The sequence below is a fragment of the Neolamprologus multifasciatus genome, chromosome 3 (genome assembly GCF_963576455.1).
Source record: "Neolamprologus multifasciatus chromosome 3, fNeoMul1.2, whole genome shotgun sequence".
In the NCBI taxonomy this organism is placed as follows: domain Eukaryota; kingdom Metazoa; phylum Chordata; class Actinopteri; order Cichliformes; family Cichlidae; genus Neolamprologus; species Neolamprologus multifasciatus.
Genome location: NC_140441.1, coordinates 21,111,147 through 21,130,664, shown reverse-complemented (window position 1 = coordinate 21,130,664; position 19,518 = coordinate 21,111,147). Strand labels below are relative to the sequence as shown.

The 19,518-nt window shown below is 44.1% G+C and overlaps 1 protein-coding gene and 1 long non-coding RNA gene across 7 annotated transcripts in view; both read left to right on the top strand.

Annotated features, from left to right (window-relative positions):
- pcdh7b (protocadherin 7b) overlaps positions 1 to 19,518 on the top strand; it is a 117,501-nt gene that overhangs the window by 59,411 nt on the left and 38,572 nt on the right. The gene's annotated exons all lie outside the window — the stretch shown is intronic.
- The window catches only part of LOC146521969 (uncharacterized), a 32,686-nt gene continuing 14,068 nt past the window's right edge, over positions 901 to 19,518 (top strand). The window contains exon 1 of the long non-coding RNA XR_014870055.1: positions 901 to 19,518. This exon is cut by the window's right edge and continues 13,621 nt beyond it. This is a non-coding gene — a long non-coding RNA (uncharacterized LOC146521969).

Below are 19,518 nucleotides of genomic sequence, written 5' to 3'. Positions count from 1 at the left end.
TCTGAGCCTTTGCTAACAAAATCACCAAGTACAAAGCAAACGCCGGACAGACAGACGCTCAAATGTCCACTTTTAGACAAAAATCATCTCTTTGTCGTCTTACACACACACAGATGCGTGCGCGCACGCACATCCACCCTTCATTCGGCGCAATGAGCCACTGAGTCATTTTCCAGCTCTGTGAAGCACCTCACTAGATCACTTCATTGTTGTTGTTTCTCCATTTCCAAAGCTTTGCCCGTTGGAATGCCGCTTTGCCTGGTTAATAGTGTGCGTGTTTGTGTGTGAGGCTGTTCATTAGGCAGGCCCAATTGTAGGGCCAGATGGCAAAGCGAGTTTGTTTAATTAAAACCATTCATATTTCAAGAGTCGAGCGGCAGCGGCGCTGGTCTTAGGTCTGATTTCCCTCAACTTGGTGGCGAGATTTGTGTGTGTGTGTTTCTGTAACCGGTAGTGTAAAAAAAAAAAAAAAAAAAAATCACTCAGCGGAAGGGAGCCATGCTATCAATCAGCATGTTACACAATATATTCACCCCACCGCCTCCCGCTTGTGCATTCCCCAAGGTCACGGCGTAAAAACACCACAGCATTAATCCGAAAATTAAAGTCAGCAAAGGAATGAAAGGGAATGATAATCTGTTACATCTTTAAAAAAGCCTATAAATTATTCGGACGCTTGTGCATTTTGCAGCAAGGTTTAAATTCTGCGCGCGCCTCCAGTCGTGCCGTGTGTCTCTCATTCATTTCCATCTGTCCCTTACCACTCGCCCCTTATTTTCTTTTATTTTTTGAGAGTGTGTGTGATATCCTCAGGCAAGGGGACAGCATGGGAGATAGAAAGAACAAGAGAACCTGGTGTGATGATGTGAGAAAAAAAAACACTCGGGGGGGGGGGGGGGGGGGGGGGGGGGGGGGGGGACACATAAAAAGAGGCATGAGTGGCAAGACAGAGTACATGAGTAACACGCCACACAGGAGCCTAGAAATGGATGGGAGGTTGGAAATAGACCAGGAGATAGCGAGGAAAAAAAATTAACACATAACAAAATAGAGAGAGAGAGGAACAGAAGGAAAATGCCAAGGATGGAGGTTATGGAGTCGCCGGCAGGGAGTGGCGGTTGACAGACAGAGATGATTGATCACTGCTCAGGTGGAGGAGGCAGGTATTCAAATCATACCCTAGTGTCACATCCGTGATCCCATCTTTCTCCTCACACAGGCACATTTGGACTTTGAAGCCCCTTCAGTGCAGCCTTCACTTCAGTGCCGCAGCACGCTGACAGAATTAAGCTCGAGGAATACCTGCTCTTAAAAACCAACTGGAGAAACCCGAGGAAGGAGCGGGCGAATGCTCATTTATGTTTACGATGAAGGATCGGTTCAAGCAAAGTGCCGGAAACAAAACTTTCTCTCATTTACTTCCGTTGGCATCCACGGAGCCACATAAATCATCTGCTGGTATCATCTTTGACCCACATCTGAATGTTGAGTCTCACTAAGCTCGACTGAGCTTCGATGAACTGTTTAATTCATATTTTCATTTTCTCCCCGCTTTGATCATCGCAGGTCACAGTCTTCATAGTCCGTCTCCAATTGATGCAGAATGCAGCAGGTCACATAACACACCTACTTCTGCTTCCCTTCACTGGCTCCAACTGAAATCCACTTTAAAATCCTGTTATTAACATATAAAGCGCCACATGGGCAGAGCCCTCATTATATATATCCAGCTACTGACAGCTTGTCGCGGCGGCCGACTACTCAGATCATCTGATCAAGGTTTCCTGACTGTTCCACCCTTCTTACTAAGGCAGTCATGTTTATAAGGTTGTAGCGCCCAAACTTTGGAAAAGCCTTCCTCGGCCTATCAGGTCAGCCGAGTGTGTGCTTTGTTTTAAATGGCTTCTGAGAACTAATTTATTTAGGTTAGATTCCCCTTAATCGTTCCCTCAGTTTGTTAAATCATATGAAAGTGTGTATGTCGGAATGAATGTGTGACTGTGGTTGGTGACGTGTCTGTGTGTTTGAATGTGTGTGCATAATGGTGTGGCTTTTATTCAAACTGTGAAGGACATTGTAACTCTGTGTTTTGAAACGTGCTATACAATTAAAGTCATTATGGAGACTTCACGGTTTATTTGAAGAAAATTTAATGATGTACATCGGAGTGTTTTCTTTTTTCTCTCAGCTTACAGCATGGAAAAAATGCAGTTTAAGAAAAGCATGAGGTTAGTTTTCTGTAGACAGAAGCAGCGATTTCAACTCAAAAGGGTAAATAATGGGGTTATTTAGTTGGGAGATGATTTAAAGATTTAATTGTTTTTAAGTTTTTGGGGGGAACAAATTAAATTAAACTCACCTGCCTGCAATTCCTTTAGGGAAACAGGAGACAGCGAAAGGCAAACAGAGGCAAACCAATCCACTAAATCAGGGATGTCAAACTCATTTTACATTGTGGACCAGATGTAGACCACTTTGATCTTAAGTGAGCCAAACCAGTGACACTCCTCCTTCTGTCAGTGTGAAAAAGTTTAACTACATGTTTAATCCCTCAAAAGGACATTTTATTACATGATTAAGAAGTGCTACTGTCAGCACCAGTCTTAGTGGTGAAAAAGTTCTGTTAGCGATAGCTAACTGACTGTCCTACAATTATAAAACTGAAAGTTGTAGTTAGTTAATTGATTTTACTGAGTATCCATTGTACAAAATATACATTTCTTCAGTAGTGAAAAAACAGGAATTTTCAATCATTGAATTTTTTTTATCTATAACTTTAGTGTTTGAACAGCCATGTGGGAGGTGTTTAGCAGTAACGATTAAGTTGTAAAACCTATGAAAATGCATTAAAAGGACAAATATTTTGCCTTCTCTCATGTTTTCTAAAGGGATTCAATAGGGCCGTCTTTGCCGGGCTATTTTGGCCCCTGAGCCTTATGTTTGACATCCCTGCTCTAAATCGATTAAAATGTGAAAGAAGATGCAATTAAGAGAGATTTGTTTTAAGACGTGAAAAAGAAAAGATTTGTTGGTATGGTTCTAATATCACTACCTGCGATGTAACTTACAAAGCAACCTGCCACAAACTGAAAACATACGTCGTGCACACACACACCTACACTCACACACACACTGTGGCGGAGTGTGGATAATGGAATTGCTGCTGTGGTGTTTTGTGAAGCCAGGGGCAGACTGACACCCACTCCTGACAGAGATTACAAAAGCCATTCTAGCTGGCTTACAAACACCGATACACAGAGAAGCATTACACAACCACAATGGCCATTTGGGTTAAGAGAGAAAAAAGTGGAGCCATTTTAGATCGACTCTGTATGTATGGTGTACGCACACACACACACACACACACACACACAGAAAACGTGGCAAATGCGTTTTAAAGTGTCATAGTCAGGTAATTCCAATAAGACACCCCCCCCCCCCCCCCCCCCCCCAACTGAGAGAGGCAGCTATATTGTTTTGCCAGGAATGTGGAAGGATACTCGCGCCTCAGAGTTGGCAGTCGGTCGCATTTCTTCGTCATCTCCTCTGATCCGGATGCACATACTTGATAAAGCGGGCGAGTCGGGTCTTGCAGCAGAGAGATTAAAAGAACAGAATGGTTTTTCACGCCGTTCGCTTAGACGCGACCGCCATTTCAATGAGGGCCTACAGTCACGTGCGCCGGCGTGCGCAATTTGTGGCTTTTTAGGTGCAACGAAGCAGCGACGAGCAATTTGGCTCGCCTCCAAACGGCACAGGCAAAAAAAAGGCTATCTTAGACAGCTGTTAATTTGGTATGCGCCTAAGCTTCACACGTCTCTCACGATATCTTCACTCCTCATCTGCAGGTGTGGAGTTTGAGGGCGACTGGGATGGGGCGGTCTTCAACGAAGACAATTAAACACCTCCCGGACATCCACCTCCACCCAAAAGCTTCCTGCACTCCACTCTCAATTCCACTCCTTCCACCCCAACCACGTTTGGCTCAGGGCGCTCTCGTCTTCTGCTCAGTTTCCCTCCTCACCTCTTGCCCTGATCTTACCCTCCTCTCTAACTCTTCTTCTTGTTTTTCTTTTTCTTTTTTTTTAAACTTTCTTCTCTCGCGTCCAAACATCCTGTTAAGATTCCGTGCACGGTTGCGCGGAGGTGCAGAAGTTGTGCAGAGCGAGCACTCTGGAACATCAGGTGTGCAGCACTGGGACACAGTGGGTGCTGTGTCTTTCCCAGCGTGAGGTCCACAGCGAGGAAGGAGGATTCCCCGTAAGGCATGCCAATAATCCTAACTCGCCAAGTGTTCATTTATTTATTTGCGCATTTTCGGATTCTCAAGCACGCGATGAAGAGACCGTAAGGTCAGAGGAGTGCGTGTGTTGCAGCACGCCAGCTTCACACCTGAAGCAATATCTGAGAGGAATACTGAGAAAGACAAAGCATTAAGGTCCTATTTTTATGTATTTTTGCTTTTCTCACTTCAGGGAATTCGTCCAAAAAACCCCCACAAACATACAGGATTCAGGTGTTCGCATGTTCTTTAGGCCGACACTGAGCCGCGGCTCCTCATGCATTCATTCATGTGTTTTCCAAACATATTTTATGTGCAAACACCGTCTCTTGCCACGCCGCTCCGTCATATCTTGAGGTTAGGAGATACAGACAGAAATGCAAGCGTAATAGCCTTCCTGTAGGTTTTTTTCCCCTTGCTTTCTTGCTCAACATTCCACACATATGAAAACTTTCAATTTCATTTGCATGCAAGGAATGCCACACTGATTACAAAAACCCAGGCAAAACTTTTCCCAGAGAAAGAAAAAAAAAAGGTGAACAGGGAACAAATTAAACTGTCCAGAATGGGATGTAACCTACTTGTAGCCGGTACATGAACTGTAAAATGTAGCTCTCATTTTGGAGAAAGTTTGTCAAAATTGCTGTAAGATATTGTGACTCCGTGTGTGTGTGTGTGTGTGAGGCTGTGACACTGTGAGAGACATCGTTTCAGCCTGAATATAAGCAGTAACACTGTTTTTGACCTTTAAGGTAGAAAATGCAAATTGTGTATTTTCCCCCTCTCTGTGTTTGTGCACGAGCTGACTCATGCATGTTGTAGCTCTTCCTCTGTTTATCTTACACATTATTTATGTGTGGCACCCAGCCTGCCAGCAGCTTAATCTTTGATCTTATGTCACACTGTGCTTTTTTGGCCACCCGCAGCTCTGCCGCTCATTCACATTTAAAGGAGTGAAAAGCAATACCAAAAAAAAAAGAAAGAAATATATTTCCAAACTTTCGTTCTTCTCATCTCGCTACCTCGTCCGAGTTTACGCACGTGTGTCTATTTACAGAGCAGCCTGCTGTTCCACATCTCCAGTAGGCATGGCTGCGGACTGGCATTCCTTCTGGAAAAGGATTTTGTCAGGAAGCTTTGCCAGCAATGTCTGCTGCTACCGCTAATTGATAGCAATTAGGTCGCATTATTTAGGAATTTGACATTGTGTTTGTCTTTAATCGGGCTGGTTTGATGAGTCAGAGGCACGGCTAAATGCTGTAAAACTGTCAAAACAGGGAAGCAAATGCTTGCTTTCTGCAGGCATTGAATAAAAAAAAAAACAACTAATAATAATCAGTGCCTGCTTCTTTGTGATAGGATGGCCTCGGTGTATTGTGTGGAGTGTATGGATGGTATTACCTTAAGATGCACTGTGAAACGTTCCCATGCTAAAGCTATGTATCTTTGTCAGTATTGGCTGGAAATTGCTGGTAAGCAAAATAACTGTAAATCTCAAGCATCATTTTCTCGTCGTGGCAACTGAGTGAACGTCATTTGACAGTGGAAATGATGAAATGTTCAGGAATAAAGCCTGGGCCTTAAAGGGGACTTGCAATGTGCATTTCCACCTTTGTATTTCTATTCTTGGACTCTACTAGAATAGCTTTATGTGTATAATCTGTATTTACTTTTTACTGAGTCTTGGTGCAGCCTGTCAAACAAAGCCCAGCAGGTGAGTGGCGCTCCTGCGCTCACAGCCAGCGCTCTATCCATGACATGACCATTATATAATATTGCACAAATGTTCCATTGTGTGTTTTTCTATCATGATGCTTTTACTGCATTGTTACTTTTGTCACGGATTCAAATATTGGGGATGGATACAAGAGGAAAAACCAAAAATAACAACACTGGTCCGGTCGGGTCAAGTCAAACAATAATTTAATGAACACACGCGTGGGAGATGGACACCATACAGCAGACAGCATCAGATCTCAAAATGGTGGAGCATTGATCAAACTCTTATAGCCTCTAGTGGCCCCCACCTAATCATAAAAGCCTAAACATTCACATTCTTTCTCTCACACAGCGCCTAAGCTACGACCTTGGCTCCCTGTTTATCTGCTCCTGCTGAGATGGGGCAGAAAACCTCTCCAGTATGTTCTGTTCTCTTCTAATGAGTGGAGTGCAGTTGAGCACAGACTCTGTCCTGGCCTCCATTGTAACAACACGTTATCAAACCTGCTGCGGATTTTTAGGCTATTTGCTTTGCAATCTGACATGCTTTCCCTTTTTCCTTTTCTTAATAATTTTCATACACCGAGAGCAGGTAGGACTGTGGCAATAATGGCTTCTTCACAGCCACCCTTCCACAGAGACCATTTCTGGTGAGGCTACAGTGATAGTAGTTGGATGAACAGAAAGGCAGATGTGTCTCTCAGGTGCTTCATCTGCTAGTTTTAGGACTGCCCCTTCTTTTGTTCTCCACTTGTCCAGTTTCCTCAAATATTTTAAGGACACGGTGCACACCACGAAGAGAAAGGTGAACTTTTCTGCTAACAGCTCATCGGAAATCACATTGTTGTTGAAAAAATACTGTTTTATTTCTGTCAAACTGCGTTATCTTTGGCATTTTTCACAGATTCAACTAAAGAAATAGAAACATGCTGTTAGTAACAAAGTTCCTAAAGACACAATTTAAAAGATATAATTTAAAACTGTCTCTTTGCTCAGTTGTCTGTTACTTTTTTTTTTTTATCCTTGAATGATTCATAGGTCAGTGTTAAGTGGCTTAACAAACAAAATAATGCAAGAAAAAAAAGAAATATTTTCCCTTGGAGGAAAAATATAAAGACGTGAGGGGGTGGCTCAAGACTTCTGCAAGTGATACGTTGTCTGACTGACACCACCCAGTGGATTTACAGCAGCCTCAATATGGAGTTGTCGTCTCATTATTTGTGGAGACACCTGACTATTTGAAAAGCAAACACATTATAATGTCATTTTAAGAGGCTTAATTGGTGCAGAATCACACCAATACACTTATGTTATACTGTATCGTCTATTAAACTCATAATCATAAATTATCAATTAAGCATTTAAAGAAGTGTTAACAAATGCTTAAGACGGCAGGATAAGAAAGTGGAGGAAATCAGTTCTAACTGCTGTTAGTGCGAGCATGTCTGTGTGTGCATAGATGCACTCGAATCCAAGTAGAGATGCATCATGCTCTCAGCGGTGCAACAAGACTACCTCGGCCCACCAGAACTTATTTTTACTTCCCTCTTCCCCTCTCGCCCCTCCGCTCCCCTGCTCTTCGCCTCATAAAAATAGATGAAAGCGTGTAACAATGGAAGAAGGGGGATTATCCTTCCGCTGTCTCTCTCTCGCCTTCTCTCTTTGAGGACACAATTAATGTGTCTCATATGGTGGAAGAGCAAGGGAGGAAGGAGGGAGCAAACCGAAGCGAGGGAGGAAAGGATGGACTGAAATGAAAAGCTAACACAGGCTGGGACAGTCCGGCCCGCCTGTGGCACAGTTCGCGTTCGAGATCTCCGCGCGGGCCCGCGTGGACACTTTGACACACTCACACACACACAAAAGCATCACAAGTACCTCTATATACAGCTGTATGCATGGATGTGCACACCTCCATTCACCTGAAGGGACAATATCCTCCTGAGCTGCTGTAGCTGAGGAATTTCATTATTTTCTCCCTTCTTATTTCCATTCAGCTGCACTTTTTCTTTTTTTTAAATAGGAACTGTGCTCATGGACACAATAACTCTTGGCCATATATGTATCAGCGAAGAGAAAAAAAGAGAAAAACCCTCTCTCAAAGCAGATTTGTGATTTTTTTTCTTCCTCTTTTTTCTATTTCGCAGGGAGGAAGAATGCTCATTATTTTTCTTACCCTGAACAATCCTTCCGCGCTTCTCTCAGAAGTCGCTGAGAATGACTTAATGCATTTTCCAACAGACGTTTCTTTACAAAGGCTCGTCCATTTAGTCCATCAAAGCAGTTTCCCTGGCGAGAAATTCGGAGAACGGTCAGCATTAGCACCATACATGTTTTATGAAGGCCGGGAGCTCACCCTACTTAAGACAAACGGCACGCATTCGCATTCAGCGGATTCACGTGGCTGGGAAAATGGTGTGGTTTGTAGGTGTGTGTGTGCAGAACGAGAAAACTGCTTGTGTATAAGTGTGTGTGCTGCCAATATTTGCACTCTGTCTGCTTCTCCTTTGTTAGTGTGACGCTACTTGCTTATGCATTGTTGACCCATTTAAAGGCTTTAGTGCTCTCCTAGCTCACAGTGTAAACACTTTATTCCCCTACATATAGCATCTGCAGTCACAAACAACAGCATAAATATATACAAAAAAGAAAAAAATCACAGCATTTGGATGCTTTAAAAAAACAAGATTTCTAAGCAGGCCCTTATTTGTTTTCTCTTCATAAATACTCTCTCTCGTTCGCTTCCTTCCTCTATAACCTTGTCTCCCGTCTTGGAATGCGAGGATTCGAAGCTAAAATGAAATGTCGTAAGTCGCAGCAGGCAAAAACATTGCCTTGCTCTGCTGACAGCTTGGGAATTATTTTGGGGCACAATGCACCATTTCCCACCCCCCTCTCCCATCATGCTGGGGGATGAATATGCACCCGGTAATTGAAGTGCGGCGTCAACTCGAGCCCGTGACTTGACAAATTTCACCTGGCCCTGTTTCCATCACTGCATGCCACTCCCTCCTCCGTGTTGTTTGCGACTTGGAACGCACCTGAAAGGCAAGGAAGCGTGCTCAGATATTAGATCCCGCCCTTCCTCCAGGTGTGGATGTTATTCTTTCCATTTTGTGTGTGTGTGTGTGTGTGTGTGAATATTTCTCAACCCGAGGTCACAAAACAAGGAGCAAAAAAAAAAAAGAAGGAAGAATTCTCCCCATCCTTTGTGTGCCATTCACCGTGGCAGCTGTCCTTTCAAGCCTCTAAATGCAACGCAATCACCTCACAAAAGCAGGCGGCTCAGTTATGCGTGGGCTCCGATGACTAAAATCCTGAGCGTGCACAACTTCCTGTGAGGGATGATTAGAGTGGCCAAAGTGGCAGTCAAAAGCCTCAGTTTTAAAACCACAAAATGAAAGAGAGCTCAGGAGCCAAAACACATAGGCAGGGACGCACAGTCAGAGCGACGTAACCCGACACCTTCAGCCAAACAATGAAGGTAAATGTGGTGTGGATTTGATGAGTGATATAGCCTGGAGACTGTGGTCTCTCTCTCTCGTCCTTCTGGGGTTTACAAAAAGATTAACTCCTTGAACAAATGCAATGAGGGCACACCTGTTTTTTTGTTTTTTTTGTTTTTTTTACTTTTTTGTGCACTTGTGGCAAATTCTGTGTTTCTTTGTCTGTTTCCTGCCCTTTTGTTTGCAGTCTCGCCCGCAGACTAATGGCTACCTTGAAGGCTAAAACAATAGCATTTATCTTCCCTGCAGTTCAAACTTAAGCTTCAGGCAATCACTTTAGCTGAGGTTTGTAAGACTAGAAGTGCCTGCACACAGGGTGCAGGGAGGATTGAGTTTAAGTGGTGGAAAACTAGCGAGCAGTGATCTACAGAGAGCCAAAGAGCTGTTTAAGGAACTGCTTTCGAAGTCGTTTGTCTTTCCTTTTATTCCTTATTACTTCGTGTTAATTTTTTCCCTGTTATCGCAGGTTCAAACTGACTTTTATCAGGTGTTACGAGTGAGTGAGCAGAAAGAAACAAGAAGATATGATGACAAAAGATCCCCTTGCCGCTGATGAAATGACAAAACAAAGCATCCAAATTTAGTTGGCGTATACTGAACAGCACACAAATGTGCATAAAAGCTCATGTTCAGGATGGAAAAAAACTCCCAAAAAATAGATATATATTCAATCTCTTTATACATGCCTATGCCCTGGGATCAGCTTTTGCAAACTTCTACAAATATTGCATCGCCTGCAACTCACTGCGAGGTGTTTTGAGCAGTCGTTGGAGAGATGCTGCTGGCGAGATGTTGACCTCAGGCTGTGTACATACGTAAGCAGGAAGGTGCTGTAGGTGTTTAGCCGGCTTTGGAAGTTTTGAACGATTATGAGAAAATGCGCTCGGCTTACTACGGTGCTTTTTTTTTTCTTTTTTGCTTGCACCGGGCTACAGTATGCACAGGGGTCTGGGGGATCCAGAGTAGCACTGTTTAGGCTGCCTCCCACACACAAATGCACAGCTCGGATTTGAAAATCTCCTGGAAGTGACAGATTGGGTTCACGCACGCTGCTGGGAAACAAGTTACTGTCATTATCCAGTTACAGCTGCCGCGATGAACTCGTCCTCGAATTGCTCTTAGGGTAGTTGTCTTGTTTCATCTGTTTGCCCTCTCTCGGCACTCTCCAAACCGTAAACATTATTGCTCATTACGGCCTTTAAATATTTAAAGGGTAATTCACATCAAACTCTGTTCGAACCTCTGGGCTGCAGACAGAAAAGTATTTGGATGTTTTCTGGCTCCTGGAGGGAACCGAGTGTAATCTGATGAACTGCTTTCAAGTGATGTCATCTGAGACAAAAGAAGGACTCAGGTGGAAGACTAAAAGTCTGACACTCACAACAAACTTAGGGTTTAGAGTCAGACACCTTTTTCAGCTGTCATCAGCCCATTAAATGGGCATTATCAGTTATTGTCAGTACGTTATGTGTTGAAAAAGGTAGTTATCACCTCACTGAAATGTGGCCGTTCTGCTCTGCTGAACAGGAGGAATGGGTGGTGTCTGTCCGGTCTGAAAATAGCAACAAAAGTCCACATTAGGAGGGAGTAGGGGTGTTGATCCATTTAACTTTCAGCAATGATACATGAGTTTGAGACGCGTCATTTGAACTTTATCTTCTATTTTCTTGGAATAAGCAGCAAAACTTTTAGTTCAGGAATGAAAAAAGGTCACAGTGTTTGGTTAAAACACACCTTTTCTTCTCCTTTCAATGCGAAGCACATATTGCAGTTCCATAATTTGCTAGCTTGCAGTGGCATTCATCCACAAACAATTCACACATCCACAAGGTCTCCTACACAATCTGGCTCGCTCTCTGTTTATCACTGATTAGAATGGATGATAACCACCTTCCTAGCTTGCTAGTAGGTGGAGGAGGGACTGATAACAACTGACAACGGCAGTTTAATGTACTGATAGCATCGAGATCGGATGAGTGAGAAAGAAGGAACAAGAAGAGCGGCCAAACCTCTGTAAACATCCACGTCTCTGCTCGAGGCTAGCAGCAAACCGGCGGTCAGATAGCATTGTGAGAAATGCAGATGGCGGCTTTTGACAAGAACGTGTGTGCGATAAAACAGGTGCCTGAATCAACTGCACTGGTTGTGATGCATCTCTCTTTTTTTTTTAAACTGTTCTTTGTGAGTCATTTCATAAGAGTACGACGGTAAATCTGTGAAGTGCTCTTTTTGTGACACCCAGAATCCTCTTGTTTACGCCGAATGCACTTAGCCTAAATAGCACTGGCGGTAATGAGAATCAACACTTTGTAGACGGTTTAGCTTTAAGAGGAAGAGCTCTACAAGTTAGTTTTTTTTTTTACTGACAGACAGGAGACAGATGAATGATGGTTCCATCACCTTGCACATTGTGAATGTGAAGTCACTCCAGGGCAGCATAAATCATCTTAATCCCTGAGTGATTGGAGATGAAGCAAGGACACACACACGCATCCATGCAAACACCTCACCTTGTTCCAAACCCCCTGAAATCACTGTTTAAATCGCTCATCCTTATTTTTAAAATCTCCTGCCCTCTCTTAATAGATCACGGGCCTCTAATCTTAATCAAAAGCAGCTGCAGATTATAACCAAGAACAGATGGTTTTGGAGTGAAAATAGTATTTTGCGGGCATTTCTTGATTGTTTGCGCTTTTTTCTCCCCTCCTTAACCCCTCCTCTGTGTTATTATGATTATTACTATCCCTGCTTTTGACGATTTCATTTTGGCCTCGTACGCATTATCAGAGCTTAAGAGTTGCTGACCAATTCCCAAACCCCCGCACCCCCAAAAGACCCCACTCCTGTCACGATCTTTCATTAGCGTCAAAGTCTTAATCCACCTCAATACATACATGCGGTAATCCCCCCCCTCCTCTTAAAAAGACCATAGCTGTCAACACTCGTGTTCTTTGGCTGAACTCAGTGTGAGGACAAAGCAATTTGTTTCTAAAACATCAGAGGGGTTAGCGGGGGGGGGGGGGGGGGGACTTTGGAGGAGGCAGACGCCAGAGCTGGCTTGCAGAGTGGCGAAAGTGCGAAAGGGATTGCGAGAATAAAGACAACTACCTCCTTTTTTGTGTGTGTGTTTTTTTGAGGGGGTGTGGGGGGAGGGGGGTGCTTTGATACGAAGCCTGCAAAGCAAAGTCTTTATCCTCTGGCAAAAAGTAATGATGGAAGAGAGGGAGGAGCAGGAGGCAGAGAGAGGGAGAGACTGTGGGAGTGAAGCAGACGCCATCGGATTCTCTTTCAGGTGTTACGCAACCCGGGGAGAGCAGACTCTTACCCTTCCTCGTGATTAATTGTGTGTCTCGGGCAGGAGATTGTGTCAGTTTAATCTGAAGTGCTGATTGTGTGAATAAGGCAAAAAATAAATAAATAAAAATAATAATAAAGAGAAACAAAGAATGCGCATTTAAGAGCCAGAGAGCACTTCCCCTAATGAAATGCAATGTCTGGTTTTTCATTGGTGCGCACCCTCTAAACGAATGCCTACTCTCTTGATTTGTTACAGAAAAAGAATAAAAGTACAAAGGAAATAAATTACATTCGGCCGCTAAATTGTTTCTCATATATTGCGTTCCTGAATGTAACGTACACGTACCAGAGTGGATGCAGGGGAGCGATCTGTGCGCATTGTTCTTCCAAAAGAAAGAATTGTACAAAAATAATGTTGTTTAGCCTCTACCTGGTGCCAAAACAGAGCAGCGATAAGGTTTTCCAACGTGAAATCACTTGTTTGTGTTGGAGTGAGAATTAGGCCACAGACTAGCCTGAGAAGAGAGAAAAAAAAAGATTGCGCGAACGCACGAATAATCTACAAGTTGTTTCAAATCAAGCAAAAGGCAAATGTTTACTACCCACTCAGTGACACCAGGGTTTTGATTTAGGAGCTCGATGTGTGTTTGTGTGTGCATTTATGTGTGTGTGTTTGTGTGGACTGCAAAGGTCCACTGGACAGGGCTCGCTTTACTCACCCTGACAGGCAGAAAGCTGTAAAAAATTGCACCATATTTCCTCTCAAGTCTCTTCAGATATTGAGAAGCAATGTTTTCACAGCTGCCTCACTCTCTTTTCTCCAGTTTCCCACTGTGTGTGTGTATACTGTACATGTGTGAGCGCCGCTGTGTGTGTGTGTGTGCTTGCATACTATTTCTTTCCTCTTTTTATTCCGTGTGAGCAGAAATAAAAAACAAAAACTAGGTGCCAACTATTTGAGGCGCAGAGAGACATGGAAGAGAGGGTCTTTCTTTGTTCCACAAACTTCTCCCCCCTCTCCTTGTTGTCTCAGATCTGTCCACATTTCAGCAAAATACACCCCCCCACCTCCTCGTTTTCCCACTTCTCTGCAAACATCTTGTTGTAATGATCTGTTCATGCAAAAAACCCCAATATGATTCACTGGCTAATCAGCCTGCCACCTCCCCAAGAAATGTTATTTCTCGTATTTTGGGGCTTATTTAACTGAAAATGTGATTCTCGACATTCAATGGCGACTCGCAGCATGTGAAACATGGATGTGGCCTCCTCTGTATCCAATTAGAAGCCAGTCATCTATGATGACAGCGCTGTGTCGACAGGGAGGGAGGAGGCGGCTGCCGCTGCTGCTGCTAATAATAGACTAATAACTCTGATGGTGTCTGTGAGTGGTGTTATGTTGCCACGAGACGTTCAGCAATGTAGGAAAGTTTCATGTTCTTATTGCGAGAGTGTTCGGTGGACATTTGCATATGAGTGAGTGTGTGTGCCTGTCCAAGTCCAAGCGTCTGCTGCTGGGTTGTTGAATTTTTGATCTTCTGCAGTGCCTTGTCCTTTGTTTTTTGACAAGGCGTGAATAAAAGAAACAAAAAAAATAATTATGTCACTCTACTTCCATAAAGCTCCGGGTTAGCTCTCACAGGCTTAGAGACTCATCAGTAGCAATAATTTATTCCTCGGCTACTTGATGGAGGCTGCTGGCTGTAACCAGCTAAAATCAATCACAAAGAGAAAAACCTCCCGGCGATTACTTTGGTCAGTGGCAGATTGCTGCAGTTTACCATAGCTAGCATGCAAGATAGAAGTCGTCTTGTCTGCAAACACTCTCCAACTACTCACCAAGCGGTAGCTGACCTTGTAAATGTGCAGTGCAAACTGAAAACAGAGTGTTCACCTTAAAATTCAAAATTAACGCTCACCTTTACAACCAAAAAGTTATGAAAGGTTCAGGTTTTATTATTTTCACCTAGAGAACAGCCACTTGTCAAAAGAACAGGGAGTACTCTTTAACAAGTGACCTGTGGTTGCCAGGAGGTCACTAACGACTGAGCCTAGAGGTTTCTTCCTGTTGAAAGGAAGTTTTTCCTTCCCACGGGTCATCTGATTGTTGGGGTTTTTTCTTTATTCCTGTAGAGTCTTTATCTTACAATATAAAGCGCCTTGACACAACTATTGTGATTTGATGTTACATAAATAAGTTAGAAGAGTGTATAGCACTACTGTTGTGCATTTCATGTGTCAGCTGGCATTAATGACATATTATTAACATTTAACTTTGTTCAGTCCTCTTTTTCTCCTGCCCTGCATCTACACTGATTACTTTTTAGTGAAACTGAAAGACTTTGGACTTTTTGCTACTCTCAGTGCTGCCTTGGTGTTTGTTTTATTTCAGAAACTAAAAAGTGTTGGGGCTAATAGCTAATTACACCAGATTTAACAAGCAGATAAGCAGGGTGCAGATCCAAGGAAGGCACCAATAACTAACAGCAGGATGTAGATTACACTTTTACCAACACAACAGCAATCTTCATAGAAGACATTTCAAAAAAGACAGAGCTCGTGATTATTTTTCTATCTCATCCAGAATGACACGCAAACTCAGATGTTGATGTTTTTGCTTCCTACCTTAAAATTCTGTGCCCATAAACCCCACATCTCCTGCCAACCTTGACTACACGCTCCCTCTTTTCCTTTAGGAAACAGGTCGAACACAGAGGCTTGTGCTGCTCAGCTCACCCCACGTTCCAGCAGCTTGTACTGGGAGAAGATATCGATCTGGACGTATTGCATGAAACCTTGAGCGTGGAAGGGTTGGTGTTTGTGCTTCACATTGCTTCACCTAAAGTCCTCGAGCTGACAAGCAGGGGAAAAAAAGTCATTAATGATGTATCGTCTGCTGCCAGAGCAGACAGATCTAAATAGGTGTAAATATTTGCGAGCTGGTTAATTGCGTGTCCCCTGTGACAGCGCGAGTGGCGGATTCTGCCAGCAAGACCATCACACCTGCTCTCAGAAGCCGCCACAAATGAAAATCAAAAGGAGTAGCTGGAGAGCCCTTCTATAATAATAGACGTATAGAGGTCTGCAAGCAACGCTGAGTGTTAGAAGAGGTGTTTTCATAATGGAATAGGGAGAGTGTGTCGTGGTGCGCCATTGTGTATATACGTGTGTGTGTGTGTGTTTGACCAATAGACAACAAAGAACAAAGAAAGCCCACTCTGTTGTCTCACCGTATTCCTCTCTGTGTGGCACATCTCCCTTCCCCTCCCCACCTATGCATTGTACATAACCTTGGCTTAACTGTCACCCGCACGCCATGGCAAGAGCAGCAGGACACAAAGCCACTGACTGACTGCTGTGAGGCCAAAGGCTTAGGCAACCTTGTAATGTGTTTAAATGTCAACTCTTCTTAAACAATTCTCTAACCTTGGCTGCCATTCAGCCATACTGTGCCCTCATTCACCTTGTGTAAGGTCAACGGGATCACACTGAAGCGTCAGTACTATAGACATGGCAAAGTTACCGTTACTGCCGATATTTGCGTCCACCTTTAGCTCGATACACTTAAACAGGCTGATTAATAGAAATGGATACAAGGTTAAAACTGACTTATGCATAACTACTTACAGTTCGCTTTACTCACAATCCTCGAGTATGGTACAGCTCTTGCCCATTTTTTAAAAAATTGTCTTCTGCTCACAGTTTTGGTAGAAGGTAGAGAGGCCCGAAGGTAATGTTCCTGAGAGTAGCTGCTGTGATTTCAGAATGGAGTGTGTGTGTGTGTGCGTGTGTGTGTGCACACTGCTGACAGGAAGATGATATACCGGCTGTGGCAAGTGCTGTCTGACAGTAAATGTCTCTCCCCAACCCCACCCCCTTCCACCCAACCTCCTCCATGTTTACAGTCTTAAATGGATTATGGTCCATGGGCAGCTCCACATCGGCTTGCGCGCACATCTGCTACCGGGTGTTCACGTGCGATGGGAAAGAGATCCCGTAACCGGCACCTCCACCGGGTGTGAACGTGGCCCCCCCGGTTGAACACTAGCATGTCACTAATCACGTTAGCATCGATCGCACGAGTGCCCCAGCTCTGACCTCGGTGTGCTGCGCTCCCCTCTGAGCTTCGATGGAGGTGCAGAGCTGCGTTAGTCAAGCTGCACTTCTTATGGAGCACTTAAGGGCACGAGGCTAACGGTGTCAGTGCATTAAAGAAGCACTAACATGCGGAAACTGTGCAGAAGCTATCACTCAGCAGACTCTTCCCGCTTTCTTTTTTTTTTTGACTGCGGTTGGAACTGTGGGGTTGGGAGAGCTTACATGTTTTATCCCCTTGTGTCAGTATGATGTGTGAGTGTGTGTGTGTGTGTGTGTGTGTGTGTGTGTGAGTGCGTGCGTGCGTGTGGGCTGCCACCGCAGATACCCCCCACCCCGCCCCGGCCCCCTCTTGTAATGCGCTAATATGCATTAGAATTAAGCTCGTGCCTCTGAAATGAAAACACCGGAATTAGCCGTCAAAATGAGAGCCACTGTGAAGAGAGCTGGAAAGAATAGGGGGTGGGGTGGGGTGGGGGGGTTCGGGGGGTGGGGTGGGGGGTAGCAATATTATGAATGTAATGTTTCTTTTCATAAAGTCAGGGATGAGGTCGCCACAAATGATTCCCCTCGACGTAAGTCCGGGAAATGAAGCTTGCTCTTTTCAACGGGGATAATTAGCTGGGCTGACAGTCGATCCCCATTTGTGACACCGATTTTTTTCTCTTTTTTTTTCTTTCCCCTCTCTAGTTTGGGACTATAATCCCTCCTTTGAGGCTGCGCGAGTGACAGAAGTATTTTTGTCCTTCTAGAATATTCCAGCAATTAGAGAGGGGTACAATAATACCCATCATCTCCTTGTAATTAGCGAGCATTTGAGAGGATGCGAGAGAAACTGAGAGCCCTTTTGACCTCAACAAGGGGCTGAGCGGCGGTTTTGTGTGTCTCTGGGTCTCGGCACGCAGAAAAGAGAGTCGAGTTAGGATGAGTAAGCAGTGTGCTTCCCACCAGACCACGGTGTACCCATCCTTCACTGAAACTGCTGATTCGGTGTTAAAGCCCGTGCACGCACCTTCAAAGAGAGTCGCCGTGTTTGTGTGCGTGTCTGTGTCTGTGTGAGGTTGCGGTTAAAACCCGGGGGGCAGCACCTCTGTGTGTGTCTTTGAAAAGTTCCCTTTACGTCTGTTGTTGTTTTCAGCTGCCAACTTGCTGTTGACTGTCTGTGTCCGGCGATGGTTATCACAGCTGATGATGCCCTTCCCTGTCAGGCCATGACCCCTCGCTTCCAGTGAATTATCATCCGTCAGAGACAGAGCGAGGAAGAGGGAAGGGGGAGGTGGAGGAAGGATACAGAAGCGCAGGGGACAGAGGGAAGTTTTGGATGAGTGCCTCTGAAGTGTTTAATTGTCTTCATTGGTGACCGCCCCCACCTGCTCGCTTGACACACGCTTCCCAGCCAAGGCATGTCGTGCATAAACAAATAACTCATGCGCTGAACCATACACCCATATGCATCTGATGCTTTCTAGCAAATTGCAACTTATACCTTTAGGCCACTCCAGCCAATAGGAAAAAGTTTGAAACCATCTGGTTTTTCCACAATATTGTCTGCACTGATTGACAGCGAGCATGGCTTCTTTTTTCATTTTTTTGTGGTTTTGTGGTTTTTGTTGCTATGTTCAGCCCATCCCTTCCTATATCTCACTCCTGCTCCATGGCTCACTTGAATTACAGCCTCTTTGCAATGACTGAATTAACAAGTGAACACTAGGGTTCATTAGATTACGGTTACCAGAGATTTATGACATCTCGGGGTCTTCGACCTTGGCTTACTCCTGATTTTATTTCACCAGCAACAAAAAGCTAAGTTGCTTCAAACGACTTAGACAAGTGCTCGTGTCATTAAATTTAATTGCGTGGTACCGGATGAGATGGAAAAATAAGAGAAAAAAAACATGAGCTCCAAATAACACTCCACCCTCCTACCCCTGCTTTTGAAGCAACCTGGATTTGAACATAAACACATTGCAACAGTTGGAAATGCAGTGGGATGTTGCTGCAAAAGAACAAGTCAAAACAGTAACCCACTCCTCTTTTTATTTTCCTTCCCTAGAGTTTTGCTCAACTTGGATGGGGGAAAAAAAGTATTGAAAAGTTTCAATTAGGAGTTTCAGCCACGGCCGCGTTGCGCTCGATCTCCCCCTGCACCCCGGCTCCCGCTCTTCATTGCAGACGGTAGTTTGTAAAGGTCAGCGCTGTCTGCCGGCTTTATTTGAGAGTGTCTGAAGACCCATTTAAGACTGGCTTTAACTTCAAATGTGCTGACCTAGACAGCGCTGATCTGCTTGAGTCCAGGGTAGCAAGCTGTGATTTCCCTTGCTCTCTCCAGCCATCTTTCTACATTAGCCTCTCGCAGTGCTTCATTCATTTAGATCGCTTTCTGAGAGAATGCTGAAAGCCCTTGTAAAATGCTTAAGCAGGCTAAATACCGCATGCAATATTCAAAGAGGCCTTTAGTTAAGATGTGGGCATTTCTTTTGGCAATGCATCCAATAAAAAAAACATAGATTCACATTATTTTATTGTGTGATTAGTATGCTGTGCACATGCGGCACATTGGTGTCAAATTAAAGGGAAAGAAACACAACATAAAACTATCTTTGTAAGGTGTTAGGTAAC